Source organism: Sorex araneus, chromosome X, assembly GCF_027595985.1.
Source record: "Sorex araneus isolate mSorAra2 chromosome X, mSorAra2.pri, whole genome shotgun sequence".
Taxonomy (NCBI): domain Eukaryota; kingdom Metazoa; phylum Chordata; class Mammalia; order Eulipotyphla; family Soricidae; genus Sorex; species Sorex araneus.
This window is the reverse complement of record NC_073313.1, coordinates 44,367,595-44,384,332: the sequence shown is the minus strand read 5'-3', so window position 1 is coordinate 44,384,332 and position 16,738 is coordinate 44,367,595. Positions and strand designations below refer to the sequence as shown.

Genomic DNA, 16,738 nt, shown 5'->3' with positions numbered 1-16,738 from the left:
GTTGTTTTAATCTGCATCTCCCTGATGATTAGTGATGAAGAGCATTTTCTCAGGTGTCTTTTAGCCATTCGGATTTCTTCTTTGGGGAAGTTTCTGTTCATTCCATCACCCATTTTGATCGGGTCATCAGTTTTCTTCTTGTGGAGTTCAACCAGTGCCTTGTATATCCTTGATATCAACCCCTTATCAAATGTGTATTGGGTAAATATCCTTTCCCATTCTGTAGACTGTCTTTGTACTTTGGTCACTGTATCTTTTGAGGTGCAGAACCTTCTTAGTTTAAGGTAATTCCATTTATTTATCTCTGTTTTCACTTGCTTGGCCAGTGGCATGTCAGCTTTGAAGATACCATTGGCTACAATGTCGTGGAGGGTTTTGCTGACCTTGTCTTCAATGTACTTAGGGACTCTGTTCTCATGTTGAGGTATTTAATACATTTTGATCTGACTTTTGTACATGGTGATAGTTGGAGATTTAAGTCCATTTTCTTGCATATAGCTGTCCAGTTTTGCCAGCACAATTTGTAAAACGTGATTTCCTTGCTCCACTTCACATTTCTTGCTCCCTTATCAAAGATTAGATGATCATATATTTGGGGGGGGGGTGTCAGAATATTGAACCCTGTTCCATTGGTCTGCGGCTCTGCCTTTGTTCCAGTACCATGCTGTTTTGATTACTACCGCTTTGTAGTCGAGTTTGACGTTGTTTTTGGAAAGAATTTTGATTATAGTTTCAATTTCCTTGATATTAATAGGACTCTTCAGGTCTCCTTGGATCAGCCTTGGGAGATTGTAGGAATCCAGGAATTTATCCATTTCTTCTAGGTTCTCATGTTTCGTGGCATATGGCTTTTCAAAGTAGTCTCTGATAATCTTTTGAATTCCTTTGGTTTCTGTTGTGATGTCCCCCTTTACATTTCTGATTCTGTTTATAAGGATTCTCTCTCTCTCTTATTTGTGAGTCTTGCTAATGGTTTATCAATCTTGTTTACTTTCTCGAAGAACCAGCTCTTGGTTTCATTGATCTTTCAGATTATCTTTTGGTTTTCCATTTCACTGATTTCTGCTCTAAGTTTTATTATCTATATTTTTCTGCCTGGTTTGGGCTCCTTTTGTTGGTCCTTTTCTAAAATCCTAAGCTGTGAAATCAAGTTATTTATGTGGGCCCTTTCTTCCTTCCTGAGAAATTCTTGCAGAGCTATAAATTTTTCCCTTAATACAGCTTTAACTCATGCCTTCATTCTCATTTGTTTCCAGGTACCTTTTGATTTCTTCCTTGATTTCCTTCCTGACCCACTCATTGTTCAACATCAAGTTGTTTAATTTCCAGGTGTTTGATTTGGTTTTCTGCATCTGTACATGATTCACTTCTATCTTCAATGCATCATGGTCTGAAAAGATACCTGATAAAATGTCTATCTTCCTGATTCTGTTGAAGTATGTGGTGTGGCCCAGCACATGGTCTATTCTGGAAAATGTTCCATGTGCACTGAAAAAAATGTGTATTCCCTTTTGGGGGGGGATATAAAGCCCTGTATAGATCTATTAGCCCTCTCTCTTCTATTTCTTCCTTCGAAGCCAGTATTTCCTTGGTGAGTTTTGATCTTTTTTTATTTTTTTTTGCTTTTTGGGTCACACCTGGCGATGCACAGAGGTTACTCCTGGCTCTACACTCAGGAATTACTCCTGGCGGTGCTCAGGGGACCATATGGGATGCTGGGGATCAAACCTGGGTCGGCCGCGTGCAAGGCAAACACCCTATCCGCTGTGCTATAGCTCCAGCCCCAAGTTTTGATCTTCTTGATCTATCCAGGGGTTATGATAGGGCAGTGTTGTAGTCTCCAATTACTATTGTGTTTCTTGAGATGTCCTTCTTGAGGTCTGTAAGCAGTTGTTGTAGCTATTTAGCTGGTCTCTTATTGGGTGCATACACGTTTAGGAGTGTGATTTTTTCCAGCTGTACATAGCCCTTGATTAATAAGAAATGGCCTTCCCTATTCTTTCTAATATTTTTTCAACCTGAAATCTATGTTTTCCGATACTAGTAAGGCCACCCCAGCTTTTCTGAGGGAGTTGTTTGCTTGCAGAATTGTTTTCCATTCTTTGACTTTGAGTCTGTGTTTGTTCTGGTTATTCAGATGTGTTTCTTGCAGGCAGGAAAATGTTGGGTTCAGTCTCTGAATCCAGTTTGCCACTCTGTGTCTCTTAATTGGTGAATTTAGACCATTGACATTAAGAGAGATTATTGCTATGGGATTTTGTGTCATCTTTCTGTAAGAGTTTGTTGTGCTTGTAGGGGTTCTTCTTGTCTTACAATAGCCCCTTTAGTCCTTCTTTTGGGTTTGGTTTTTAGTCTTTGAAGTTCCTGAGCTGTTGTTTATCCCCAAAATAGTGTATCATTCCTTCGAGTTTGAATGAGAGTTTAGCTGTATATTCTTGGTGAATCGTTCATTTCACTGAGTTTTTTCACTATATCCCACCACTGCCTTCAGTCTTGGAGGGTTTCGTCTGATAGGTCTGCTGTGAATCTAAGAGGTGCTCCTTTGTATGTGATTTCCTTCTTAGACCTTGCTGCTTGCAGTATTTTGTCTATCCATGACGTCCATCATTCTAACTATGATATGTCTTGGGGTTTTTCTGTTAGGGTCTCTTTTAGCTGGCACCTTTTGTGTGTCTTGAACCTGGATGCCTGCATTTTCCAGCTCTGGGAACTGTTTTAGTAATGATTTGTTTGACTGTGGCTTTTTCATTGGGTTTGCTTCCCTGACCTTCTGGTACTCCAATGATTCTAATGTTTTTCCTCTTGAAATCATCCCCTAGGTCTCTGAGTCACCCTAGAGCTATTTTGAGTTCTCTTCCCATTGCTTGTTGTTGCCTATAGGCTTCTTCCAGCTCATCTTCAAGCTTACTGATTCTGTCTTCCACTGTAGACATTCTATTGTTGAGGGCAGCCACAGAGTTTTTTATTTCATCTATCGAATCCTTCATTTCTTTTTGTGGCTTTTTTATTTCTGCTCTCATTTCTTCCCGTATTTTCTCGGCTGTCTATTGTATTGTTTCTGTCAGGTCCTCCTTTAACTTGTTCATCTTTCCATTTAGTTCATTGAACATCTTGAGGATTTCAGCTCTGAATTCTTTACTGGGGAGCTCAAGTTTGCAGGAAACGCCTGTTGAGTTTTCTGGACTATTTTCATCGTCCTCTCCTTGTGGTGGGTATTTGTGCTATTTCTTCATGTTGTGGTGGTGGTATGGAAGAGGGATCTTCAAGATCAATATCCCTGTTCCTTCTTGTGAAAAAGGATTCTGGATGGGCTCAGTCAACGGTGGTTGCGAAACAACAGATTGGTGGGTTTCAAGAGAATATCTCCGGCCCGAAAAGAGGACACGCCCACTTTCGCTGAGGCCACCCCCTTCAGTATTAGGCCACGCCCCTTGTTGTACTATACCTGGGTCCGAGTTGTAGGCTGGGACTTTGGAAGGGTGGGTAGGGGGACATCACACACCTGGGCTGGAAGAGAAAATGGCTGCCATGCTAGGGATCGGCATGCCACCAGCTGGGGCAGCCGTCCAGGGCCGGGGGGTGGGAGGCGGGTGGCAGGGAAGATCTAGGTTCGAGATGCAGGCTGTGACTTGGAAAGGCCAAAGTTTCTTTAACCAGTCATCTGTTTTAGGGCATTTGGGTTGTTTCCAGATTTTGGCTATTGTGAACAGTGCTGCAATGAATATATAGGTACAGATGTCATTTCTATTGTGCTTTTTTTGCATCCTCGGGATATATTCCCATAAGTGGTATTGCAGGGTCATATGGAAGCTCAATTTATAGTTTTTGAAGGACTCTCCATATTGTTTTCCAGAAAGGCTGGACCAGATGGCATTCCCACCAACAGTGAAGGAGCGTCCCTTTTTCCCCACATCCACGCCAACACTGATTGCTTTTTGTGCCAGTATCTGTGGTGTGAGATGATATCTCATTGTTTTTGATGTGCATCTCCCTGATGACTAGTGATGTGGAGCATTTTTTCATGTGCCTTTTGGCCACTTGTATTTCTTTTTGAGGAAAATTCTGTTCATTTCTTCTCCCCATTTTTTGATGGGGTTAGAGGTTTTTTTCTTATACAATTCTACAAGTATCTTGTATATCTTGGATATTAACCCCTTATCAGATGGGTATTGGGAAAATATTCTTTCCCATTCTGTGGGCTCTTTCTGTATTTTTGGTCGCTGTTTCTTTTGAAGTGCAGAAGCTTCTTAGTTTGATGTAATCCCATTTGTTTATGTTTGCTTCCACTTGCATGGTCAGTTCTGTTTCGTCCTTAAGTATAGTTTTAGCTTTAATGGAATGGAGAGTTCTGCCTACATTTTCTTCTATGAACCTTATAGATTCATGTCTGATATTGAGGTCTTTAATCCACTTTGATCTGACTTTTGTGCCTGGCAGTAGACAGAGGTCAGAGTTCATTTTTTTGCAGGTAGCTATCCAGTTTTCCCAGCACCACTTGTTGACGAGGCTTTCCTTGTTCCACTTCACATTTCTTGGTTCTTTGTCAAAGATTAAGTGACCATATATTTGGGGGTCTGTGACACGATATTCAACTCTGTTCCATTGGTCTGCAGGTCTGTTTTTATCCCAATACCATACTGTTTTAATTACTATTGCTTTGTATTAGATGTACTGCGTTTCAAATCTATACATGTTCTAAATTCTCCCTTCCATTTGTTGCACAATACTCCATGATGAGTATCCATTAACTGCATTTTGTTACTCCAATCTCCTAATAAATGGATACCCAGGTAGTCACTAGCTCATTATGATTGTATGATTTAAATTATTTAATTATCAGTCTCATGTATTTCTCCATGCCATTTCATAGTTCATACACACTAGTAACTCAGCCTTAAAAGTACCATATTTGTCTCTAATAACGTAACTATTCTGATCTTCGATCCTAATCAGTGGGACTTTTCCACAACACCCAGCACTATTTAACCAAGATTCCTTCTTATTTCCCCCAGTCAGGTATATCTTCAATTCTCATTATTGTTTTAATATGCATTTATCTTATTATTCTAGATTTTCATCATGTTTACTTAAACTCATTGACTTTTAGAGTTTCTTGTTCTGTAAGTTTTTTTATTCATATAACATGCTCAGTTTTTTGTGGAGATTATATTCTTATTTAGTTGCTGAAATGAATTACATATTATAAATATTAACTGCATCATAGTTTTGGAAAGACACTATCATTTAATCTAATATTAACTTTGCCCATAGTTACTCTAATTATGATGTCATTTGTCATGTGATTTGGGTTTTTGAATAAGTCTTTCTTTGTCCCTAAATCACAAAGATATTTGAAATAAGTTCTTTCTTTCTTTTATTTTTTAAAGTTCCTGTCAGATGGATAATGTGCCAAACTCATAACAAGATTTAAGGGATGCACATGTCACACGAGAGTGTGAACACCCCATCTTCATGTTTATGAATGGGAAAAGGGTCTGAAGTCAGTTTTTTAAATGACCTTTGCTTAGCCTATGCACCTCAAAGAACAAATAAAACTGCAAATTTCAGACATCTGACATGGCTTAGTCAAAATAAAATACAGTACCTCATAGATCACACTCTCTGCCTGGTCTCTCTGTCTCTGAACTAGAACCCTACAGAGGTGGAAACATCTCTTATTCCTGCTGTCACTAGGGCTTTAAGGATAATCTCTGTTTTTCAATTCTCTTTCAGTTTTATCTAGTTCAAATATTTCTTGTTAAATAACACATTGCAAAAAGTTACTGGTGCAAAACAGCCATATTTTAGTGCTCACAGATTTGGTGGGTCAGAAATTTGAAAAGAGCACAGTAGGAAATGAATTATATTTGCATTAGGATATTGGTGGTCTTAGAGGCTGAAAATAACTTAGCAGCTGGAGGCTAGAATCATCTGAAGACCTGTTCATTCATAAGCCTGGCACCTGTACTACAGTTAGTCAAATACTTTGTTCAGTTGAAACTACTTGCCAGAGAGTCCATAAACAGCTTTTTGTATTTTGGCCTTCCTCAGAAAATGACAGCTTGAGAGGTGGAGGAAAGTTGACATTGGTGGAAGGATTGGTATTGAATTAGTTTATGCCTAAACTCAACTATCAGAAACATTTTAAATCATGGCTCTTTAATAAGAATTTTTAAACTAGGTAAATAAAAGTAATGAAGTAAAGATAAATACAAAGAAAAAAGAAAACAACTACTTGAGGATTATATTTCTCAGAAGGCATCGTCTCATCCATCTGAAAGAAAACATGGAAGAAGCTATGTGACCTGTGAGCCAGTATTGTCAGTGTTGCACTATTATTTTGGTTAATTCAAGGCAAAAGGACATTAGATCTCCCTTGGTAGGAAGAAAGTAAAAGGTTTTGTGACCATGTTTTAAAATCACTAAATCATTGATTGCATAATTTCCTAAAGTAATTCATTAACGCTCAGCTAATATATCGTATTAAAAAAACAAAGCATGCAGTGACTTATTAATATTGATAGAAATTACAGGGTTAGGCTCAAATTCCTTAAAACAATGCCCTTTATAATAAGTCCAATTTACTTTTCAGTCATCCTTTCTCATTACTTTCTAATATATATCCTTGAAAATTGAACTAAACTAGACTTATTGATGCTGACTTCTTATTTAATTCATAATTCATACTTCCTTACATATTTATTCTTGGTTTCCTCTGCCTAAAATATTCTCCTTAAATAAACCTCAAACTCATCATCCTACTCTGTAATGCTTATTTTAATATTCAAACTTGGTGAAGGATTTCTTGGTACACCACTCAGTCATCACTTACTTAATCTCTATATACTGATATTCCTGACATGTTGTTATGTTTTTCTAATGTTGCTCCTATTTTAGTCAGTGTTGGCTACAATAACAGATTACCATAGCCCAGGTACCTTACAAACAGAAATTTATTTTTCACCGTGGGGTTGGAAAGTCCTAGACCAAGGTTTTGCAGACTCAGTGTCTAGCAAGAGTTGGCTTCCTGATATGTCCATAGCCATTGCGTAGCTATAAAGTCTCATGACAAAAATGACAGGGGCTACATTTTAATACGTCACTCAAACATTCCTTAGGATTCTATTATCATCTTATTATCTCCCACAGAGTCTGACTCCAAATTCATCTTGTTATGGCTTAAATTTCAACATATGAATGCAGGACTAGGAGTAGGAGTGAGGACAGGGAACAATATAGAGACCATAGCACCTTGCTTTAGTTTTCTTCTTGAAAGTTGACATCATTTGATATATTCAAACATTATTTGCCTCTTCGTTGACTGTGTTTTCTTCCACAACTGCAATCTTCTTGGTATTACGGATTTGCTTTATACAGAAGCATAATTTCAACATCTAAAACCCTCTTTACACATAAGAAACATAAAGAAAATATTTGTCTGTTAAATTAACATATAAATGAGTAAGATATATTTAGGAGTTATAGGAATAGAAACTGCTTCTAATTAAAAAAACAAATGAAAGTTAAATTCTATTGTCTCTTCCAGAATAATGGCTCAGGGTCCAATATTACTATGTCACTGTCATCCCATTGCTCATCGATTTGTTTGATAGGGCACCAGTAACATCTCTCAGTGTGAGACTTATTTGTTACTGTTTTTGGCATATCCAATATGCCACGGGTAGCTTGCCAGGCTCTGCTGTGTGGGCACGATACTCTCAGTAGCTTGCCGGGCTCTCCGAGAGGGGTGGAGGAATAGAACATGGGTCGGCTGCGTGAAAGGCGAACGTCCTACCGCTGTGCTATCGCTCCAATATCTTCACTAATTCTTTACATTTTGATTCTCCACACAAAGCTGCTCCATATGGAACTTCAACACCAAAGGGGAGAGCATAAGAAGAGGCAGTGAAGTAATTAAAAATACATTCCATTTTAATTGTTATGTAATTAATGATGTACTTGATTTTTTTCTTTCTCTTGTGGCATTAATTTTCTACATTTCAAAAAATCTTTAATATTTTAAATTTGAAAATAGTATACCATTTTTATTTTATTTTATTTTTTCTATTGAATCACTGTGAGATAAACCCCTACATAGCTGTTCATCATTAGATTTCAGTCATACAGTGTTCCAACACCCATCCCTTGACCAGTGTACATTTCCCAGCACCAGTGTCCCCAGGTTGCCTCCCATCTCACCCCCTGCCTGCCTCTACGGGAGATGTTTTTCTTCTCTCTCAATCTCTGTCTCAGTCTCTCTGTCTTGTTCTGTATTTCTCTCCTTTTTTGGACACTGTGGTTGGCAATATTTATACTGAAAGGTTATTGAGAATATCTCTTTATCTACTTTTAACACTTAGTTCTTGTCTAGCATGATCATTCCCAGATATTATTGTGATACTGGTCTCTTTTCTATCTTAGCTACCCTCTAGTCATACACATTTTTTGTTGCTTCCAACCATCGATCAGTCCTCTGGCCCCCTTTTTCCCGGGCCATAGTCTTCCACTATAGTGAATTCTTTCAAATATTTCAAGACGACCTAGTCCCAGTCCTTTTCAAACTTTTTCAGGAAATTGAAGAAATAGAAAGACTCCAAGTTCCTATGAAGTGATTATCACTCTGATACCAATAAGCAAAAAGAGATATCACAAAAAAGAGAAAATTACAGGCACTGCAAAAAATAAAATAAAAATAAAATCGCTGATGAGCATGGATGCAAAGATCCTCAACAAAATATTAGCAAATAGAATCCAATGACTTATCACAAAGTTCATACAACATGACCAAGTGGGATTCATCCCAGGGATGTAAGGATGGTTTAAAATTCAAAAGTCAATCATCATAATTCATCATATCACTGGTATCACTTGTCATCCTTTGCTATCAATTTGCTTAAGCAGGCACCAGTAACGTCTCCATTTGTCCCTATCACGTGCTAGTGTAGCGCAATAGCATCTGCTCACTCCAGGAACACAAAGAGCCTCAAAGCATTCGTTCAGGGTCTTGATGAAGAAGTCTGATAATCTTTTTGGTGGGCGTTCACACGGTCTTTTGACGTCCCATGGAATCCAGTCGGTAACAGCTTTAGTCCAGCGGTCATTTCCAAATCGCATTACGTGTCTGGCCCATCTGATGATCAATACCTTGGCATGAGACAGCATCTCTGATTCTCAACCTTCGATGGAGATTGGAACTCCGGATTCTGTCTCTCACTTGAATGGAATGTGATATTCCAAGCAAGTTTTGATTCCTCTTTGGGAGACCTGAATAGCATTCTTATCCTGTTTTCATAGGGACCAGGTCTCTGAGATGTATGTTAATGCAGGAAGAACGGTGGCGTCAAAAAGATGTGCCCAGAGCTGGAGGTTCTTTGTCCTCTTTACAACTTCTTTGACGCTCTAGTAAGGCATTCCACACCTCTCTTCCTCCTGTGCAGCTCAGGTGCCAGATAGTTCGTCATGTTGAGTTCTCGACCTAGGTATACATAACTGCTGCATTCGGAGATGTCTGTTCCATTGAGAGCAAATGGAACGTTAGGAACTACTCCGTTTCTCATGAACATTGTCTTCATGAGATTCAGCTGAAGTCTGACCATTCCACACTAACAGTCGAAGTTAGCCAGCATTGGCACTGCTTGGCTAATGTTTGGTGCTATTAGAATGATGTCATCAGCGAAGAGGAGGTGGTGTAATTGCCATCTGTCTATCATCATTCCCATTCCTTCCCATTCCAGTCATCGCATGACGTTCTCGAGGGTCGCACTGAAGAGTTTTGATGAAATAGCATCACACTGCCGAACCCCTCTCTTCACGTCAATGAACACTTCCTTGTATAATGGTGAGATCCTGGTGATGAATCTGTAATACAGGTCACAGAGGATCCTCACGTACTGAGTTTGGATGCCCTGTTTGCCTAGGTCATCCATGACCGCTTCAGTTTCCACAGAATCAAAGGCCTTCTTTAAATCAATAAACATTAGACAGAACAGCATCTTGAACTCTCGTGAAACATCAATGAACTTGGTCACTGTGTGGATATAGTCGATTGTACTTTACAGAACCTGGCTTGCTTGCATGGCTCTAGTGTTCTACTAATCTTATTCAGGATAACTCCAGTGAATAACTTGTAGAAGACAGACAATAATCAGATTGGGTGATAGTTGCAGATTTTGTGGCTATCTCCCTTCTTGTACAATAGAATGGTCCTGCTGGTTTTCCTTTGGGATGGAACCTTGCATTCAGACAGGGAGCATGTGAAGGGCTGAGCCAGTGTATTGATGAGTACTGGTGGCAGATTCTTCAGGTGTTCAGGTCTGACCTTGTCTGGACCAGATAATGTATGCTTCTTTACCAACAAAATGGCGTGCTGGATTTTGCAAGGGAGAAGGCTGGGAAGACATATCCATCCTGTGGAATTTGGTATGTAGGCAGGTGGACGTGGCTATCGAAGAGACCTGAGTAGAAGTCATGGATACCCTTTTCCATTGCTCTTCTGATAGATGTGATAGATCCATCAGGACTTCAGAGCACAGTCATCTTGATCTTACAGTTGTGAAGGACAGGAAGACATTGCAAAGCTTTTTCAGGCTTCTGCCACATCGGCCAACTGCTGCTCTTCTCTCTTTGAGGTCTTCATTTATGGCTTCTCTGCACAGCTTTGTGAGCTCAGACATTAGCTTATGATTGCCTGATGCTTGCGCCAAACCACCTTGGGGAATATATTCAAAAGTTTCCAAAGATAAGCGTCTCTTTGTGGCTTTCTCTCTCTCGGGGTTCCTGGCACAAGCATGGAGATGAAGAAAAAAATATTGCATTCCTTGTTGATGTTGTCAATGATGGCATCTTCCCATGTTGCTGCAATAGTGCCAAGAGCTCCCAGTTGATGGTCGTACTGGAAGTTCTCTTCTTAAACTTTATAGCCCTTTCTTTCCACTCCGTGAAGTAGAATTTTGCACGAAGTAGGTGGTGGTCTGATCCCATTTGGAAGTTTGGGACAACAGTGACATCAGTCAGGCAAAACTGTCAATTGAATATGATGTGGTCAATTTTGTTGTGGAACTGTCCACCGGGAGACTCCCATGTCCAACGTTTAAATTCGGCCTTCTGGAACTATGAGTTAGTATGGATTATCTTGGTCAAAATGATGAATTCAGTCTCTCACCCTGTTCATTCCATTGTAGGCCATGGGTCCCGATGTGGAGTTCTTTGTGTGACCTTCTCGGTCCTATCTTTGCAATAAAATCACTGACAATGACCTTGTAGAAGGTGTGGTCTTCTTTATAGAACTTCTTCAGCTCATGTAGAACTTCTCAATTTCTTCTTTGTCGTACTTGGATGTTGGTGTGTAGATGACAAAGATAAAAACTGCCAGCAATGAGCCACATCTATTCAAATATAAGCGTCTGATTCGGGTTGTTAGGCATTTGAATGACTCGATGCTCATGGCCAAGTTCTTGTTGACGAGCACACCGACACCACCGACGCCTTTACTGCCACATGTTCCAAGGAACATTTGTTCTCCAGTGTCGAAAATGGTGTGATGTGATCGATGCCTTCTTGTCTTAGACAATCCAATAACACCACACTTGATTTTCTGTGCTTTCACCATCAGGTCCTCAATGGATGCTTCCAATGCCAGTGTATGTGCGTTAAAAGTGCAGACAATCTTTTTATTCCTTCTTTTTGGCAGACTAGTTTGGGCCTGAGAGTTTAGTAGCCTCTCCTTATTCATCCTACTCAACACTGTGGTACTGGGGGCTCTTTCACGGTTGGGGAATGAGGCCCACTTTTGTTACTGTTTTTGGCATTCAAATACACCATGGGTAGCATGGCAGGCTCTGTTGTGCAAGTGGCATGTTGTAAAAATCTGCACACTGACAAACACACCATACATCTTGTTCATGGATGTGCTGCTCATGTACAGAAAGTACTGGCCAGATTGACATAGTCGATGCAAGGACTCCAGGCCTGCACATGCCTGCATCTCTGGGCATCACCTGTTGGTTCGCTCTTTGCCTGTTGGCACCATTGCCACCCCCTTGCCATGATGAGGTGGTGAATTCATCATATCAATAAAAATATATGCAAACATATGATCATATTAATAGATACAGAGAAACCATTTGACAAGATCCAGCACCCGTTTTGATGAAAACTCTCAGCAAAATGGGAATTGAAGGAACCTTTTTCAATGTAGTGAAAACCATCTACCACAAGTCCATGGCAAGCATTATCCTCAATTGGGAAAAATTAAAAGCCTTTCCTCTAAGATCAGGGACAAAACAAGGATGTCCACTCTCACCACTTCTATTCAATATAGTACTGGAAGTACTAGCTAAGCAGTTAGGGAGGAAAAAGCTATTAAAAACATCCAGATAGGAAAGGAAGAAATCAAGCTCTCACTATTTGCAGATGGCATAGTGCTATACTTAGAGAACCCTAAAGCCTCTACCAAGAAGCTCTTAGAAGCAATAGATTAGTTTAGTAAAGTGACAAGCTACAACATCAATACCCCAAAGTCCATGGCTTTACTATATGCAAATCATAAAAGAGAAGAAAGTTATATTAACAAAACTATCCTGTTCACAATCATACCTCAGAAATTCAAGTACCTCACAATCAGCTTAACTAAAGAGGTAAAGGACCTGTACAAAGAAAAAAAATGCTACTTCAGGAAATAAAAGAGGACAAGAGGACATGAAAACACATCTCCTGCTCATTGATTGGAGAATTAACATTGTCAAAATGGTAATACTCCCCAAAACATTATACAGATTCAATGCAATACCTATAAGTATACTGATGGAATTTTTCAAAGAAATTGATCATACACTCCTGAAATTCACATGGGACAATAACCCCCCACAAATAGCTAAAGCAATCCTTGGGGGAAAAAGATGCGCGGCATCACCTTCTTCAACTTCAAACTATACTACAACGTGGTAATAATTAAAACAGCATGGTGATGGAATAAAGACAGAGCTATAGACCAAGGAATAGGGTTGAATATCCTGACATACACTTTCAAATGTATGATCATTTAATCTTTGGTAAAAGACCAAGAAATATGAAGTGGAACAAGGAAAGCCTCTTTAACATGTGGTGCTGGGTAAGCTTGACAACTACATTCATAAAATGGGCTCAGACATCTCTATAACACCATGCACAGAAGTCAAATCAAAATGAATTGGCCATTTTGCCGCACTCAGCAGTAAAGAAAGCCTGCAGGCACCACAACACCATAGAATCCTCCAGGTCCCATACAGAGTTGATATCTCTGGGACGCCCCAGATGGAGCAAGTGCACTCTCTCCACCTTCTCCAGATGGAAACCTGGTGAGTGTGAGCTTCTACAAGCATGGCTTCGGTATGTGGTTAACAGGACTATCCCTCCAAAGCAGGCGGCCGCACAACCTTTCCTGATATACAAAGTGAGCAATGGAAAATAAATGATCTAATGTCTGCCCCTGCCCAAAACTAAAGAGAGCAATGACACGTGGGGCCTCACGGGATGGAGGAGGGTGGAACCGAACCTCTCCCTGCCCTGATGAGACCCCAGAGTTGCCGCCCACAATTGTCTCCTGGTTCCTGATTGGCCAAGATCCCAATAGCACATAGAACAACCTCAGAACCCACCAGATTTTGGCAGAAATGCATCTGTACTGAGCATTAAACTATGGCGCCACACCACCCTGGGTGGGGAACGGTGTTTGTCCCTTCTGCCTTTTATTCCTGGTGGCACGGTGGCCACCACCTTTTCAGAGCCTATTGGACAGCCAGGTATGAGACTGTAGTGACATGATACGCTGGGCCTCACGGGATGTGGGAGTGGAACTGGCCCCTCTCCCCATCCCAACAAGGCCCTGAGTTGCCACCCACAAACGGCTCCTGGCTCCTGAATGGCCATGATATGAGAGGCACACAAACCAATCTAGGAACCTGGAGGCTTTTTGACAGAAATACCTCCAGATTTATTATTAAAATATCAGAAATCCAAAATCGCGTGACCTCTTTGCGGCCACATGGCATCATATGCTCTTCATAATCAGCAATAGAAAACAAATTATCTAATGATGTCTTTTCGGCAGGTCTGTTTGTTGAGGGAAATTCCAAATAATAATGGTGGGTCTTTTGTCAAAATATTGAATGTGCTCAAAGTGGAGAGAGAATAAAGTGGAAATCATCAGCCACATAAGCAGGGGGAAGGGTGAGATGGGGGTATACTGGGGTTCTTGGTGGTGTAAAATGTGCACTGGTGAAGGGATGGGTGTTTGATCATTGTATGACCGAGACTTAAACTGAGAAGCTTTGAAACTGTTTTCCCAGTGATTCAAAAATAAAAATTTAAAAAATGGATTAAAGTCCTCAACATCAGACCAGAATCCATTAGGTACATTGAAGAAAAGGTCGTCAAACCCCTCCACAATATTGAAGCTGAAGGTATCTTCAAAGAAGAAACACCATTGACCAAGTAAGTGAAAGCAAAAATAAACAAATGGGACTACCTTGAACTAAGAAGCTTATATACCTCAAAAAAAACAGTAACCAAGATACAAAGACAGCCTATGGAATGGAAAATGCTATTCATCCAATACTCTCCTTATAAGGGGTTTATATCAAATATGTAAACATTTCCAGTTATGGCTCCTAAAATGAAAACTAGCTAAATAAAAACATCCTGTGTTATGAGTTATTTAAATCCCTACACCTCAATAAAATGGTTAAAAACGTTTTCAATATTTATTATGCCAGAGAATGAAAAAGACCGAAACAGAGAGACATCTCCCAAAATTGGAAGGTAGGCAAAGTTCAGGCTTTGATTAAACTCTATAAGACAAAAAAACACCCAACCCCATAGGGCAATGAAATGAACAAAAACTTTCTCTAAGAAAATATTTGAATGGCCAAAAGGCACATGAAAGAATGCTCTTCATCCCTAATCATCAGTGAGATGTAGATCAAAACAATGAAATATCATCTCACACCACAGAGACTAGCACACATCCAAAAGAACAAAAGCAACCAGTGCTGGCATGGATGTGGGGAGAAATGGACTCTCCTTCATTGTTGGTGGCAATGCCGACTGGTCCAGCCTTTTGGTAAAATAATTATGGACATTCCTCTAAAATCTAGAAATTGATCTCCCATTTGATCCAGCAGTAAAAATTCTGGTAATATACCCTGGGAGCCCAAAACGCATAGCAGAAACCTCTGCACTCTATGTTCATTGCAGCATGATTCATAGTAGTCAGAATGTAGAAACATTGGGGCTGGAACAATAGCACAGCGGGTAGGGCATTTGACTTGCATGCGGCCAACCTGGGTTCGATTCCCAGCATCCCATATGGTCCCCTGAGCACCACCAGAAGTAATTCCTGAGTGCAGAGCCAGGAGTAACCCCTTTGCATTACCGGGTATAACACAAAAAGCCAAAGAAAAAAAGAATCTGGAAACAATATTAGCGCCCAAGAACAAGCGAATGGATAAAGAAACTATGGCATATCTACACAATGGAATACTATGCAGCTGTTAGCAAAATGAAGTCATGAAATTTGCCTATAAATGGATGGACATGGAGAATATCATGCTGAGTGAAATGAGTCAGAAGGAGAGTGACAGATATAAAATGACCGCATTCATTTGTGGTATATACTCTATTTTTTTTCTTTTGGGGTCACACCCAGCAATGCACAGGGGTTACTCCTGGATCTGCACTCAGGAATTATCCCTGGCGGTACTCGGGGGACCATATGGGATGCTGGGATTTGAACCTGGGTTGGCCACATGTAAGGCAAATGCCCTACCCACTGTGCTATTGTTCCAGCCCCAATATACTTTATTTTTTAGCAAGATATTTGCAGTACATTTTTGTGTACTCTTAGCCTTTCTTCCAATTTTGGGAGATGTCTCTCTGTTTCAGTCTTTTTCATTCTCTGGCACAAGAAATGTTGAAACCATTTTTATTGAGGTATAGGGATTTAAGTAACTCATAACACAAGATGTTTTTATTTAGCTAGTTTTCATTTTGGGGGCCGTAACTGGAAATGTTTAGGGCTTACTCCTGGATCTTCAGTTAGGATTTACCCCTGGCAGTGCTTAAGGGACCATATATGGCGCTGGGGATTGAATCCTGGTCTGCTGCATGCAGAGTAAGTGTCTTACCCACTATACTGTCTCCAGCTCCCTTCTATGGTTTTAATAAAGTAGACTGAAATGCAAGTATTACTGCCTTTCCAAAATATTTTAGTGTTTAATAAGTCTTTTGTGAACTTTAAAAATTATGATAGGTGTATTTAAAGAAATCAGAGTAGAAGAAGATTTGGTGGGACCAGTAAAAAAAAGAAATAAGGAGGGCTTCGCATTGTCTCAGCTTTAAATAAATAAATCTGAAGGACTGGTTCCTTTTCTCAGTTTAATTTGGTTTTAATGTTTTATGAAGCTTACACCAGGGAATATTAATGCCATATACCAGAACAAGTAACTTGCACCTTTAATACACAAGCAAGATTTTTCATCTAATCTGAGAGATATTTTTTCTAAACAATATCAATATAGTCAATGGAGGTTATAATTAATTTATACACAAAATGTAATTAGTATTCAAATGTTGAAATGACTCCTAAACAGCTTTTTATGAAATCCAACACTCCCATCCTTTTACTATTTTTGAAACAAATACAGAATGTTGTTTTTATGTTCTTTTGAGTTTCTTTTTATTGGGGAGGGAGGACACATTGGTG

The 16,738-nt window shown here is 39.7% G+C and overlaps 1 non-coding gene across 1 annotated transcript; it reads right to left on the bottom strand.

Annotated features, from left to right (window-relative positions):
* Window positions 1-5,391: 5,391 nt before the first annotated feature.
* LOC129400222 (small nucleolar RNA U13) lies at window positions 5,392-5,495 on the bottom strand. The gene has a single exon (XR_008627537.1). It is a non-coding gene; the product is annotated as a small nucleolar RNA U13 (small nucleolar RNA).
* Between the last annotated feature and the right edge of the window lie 11,243 nt (window positions 5,496-16,738).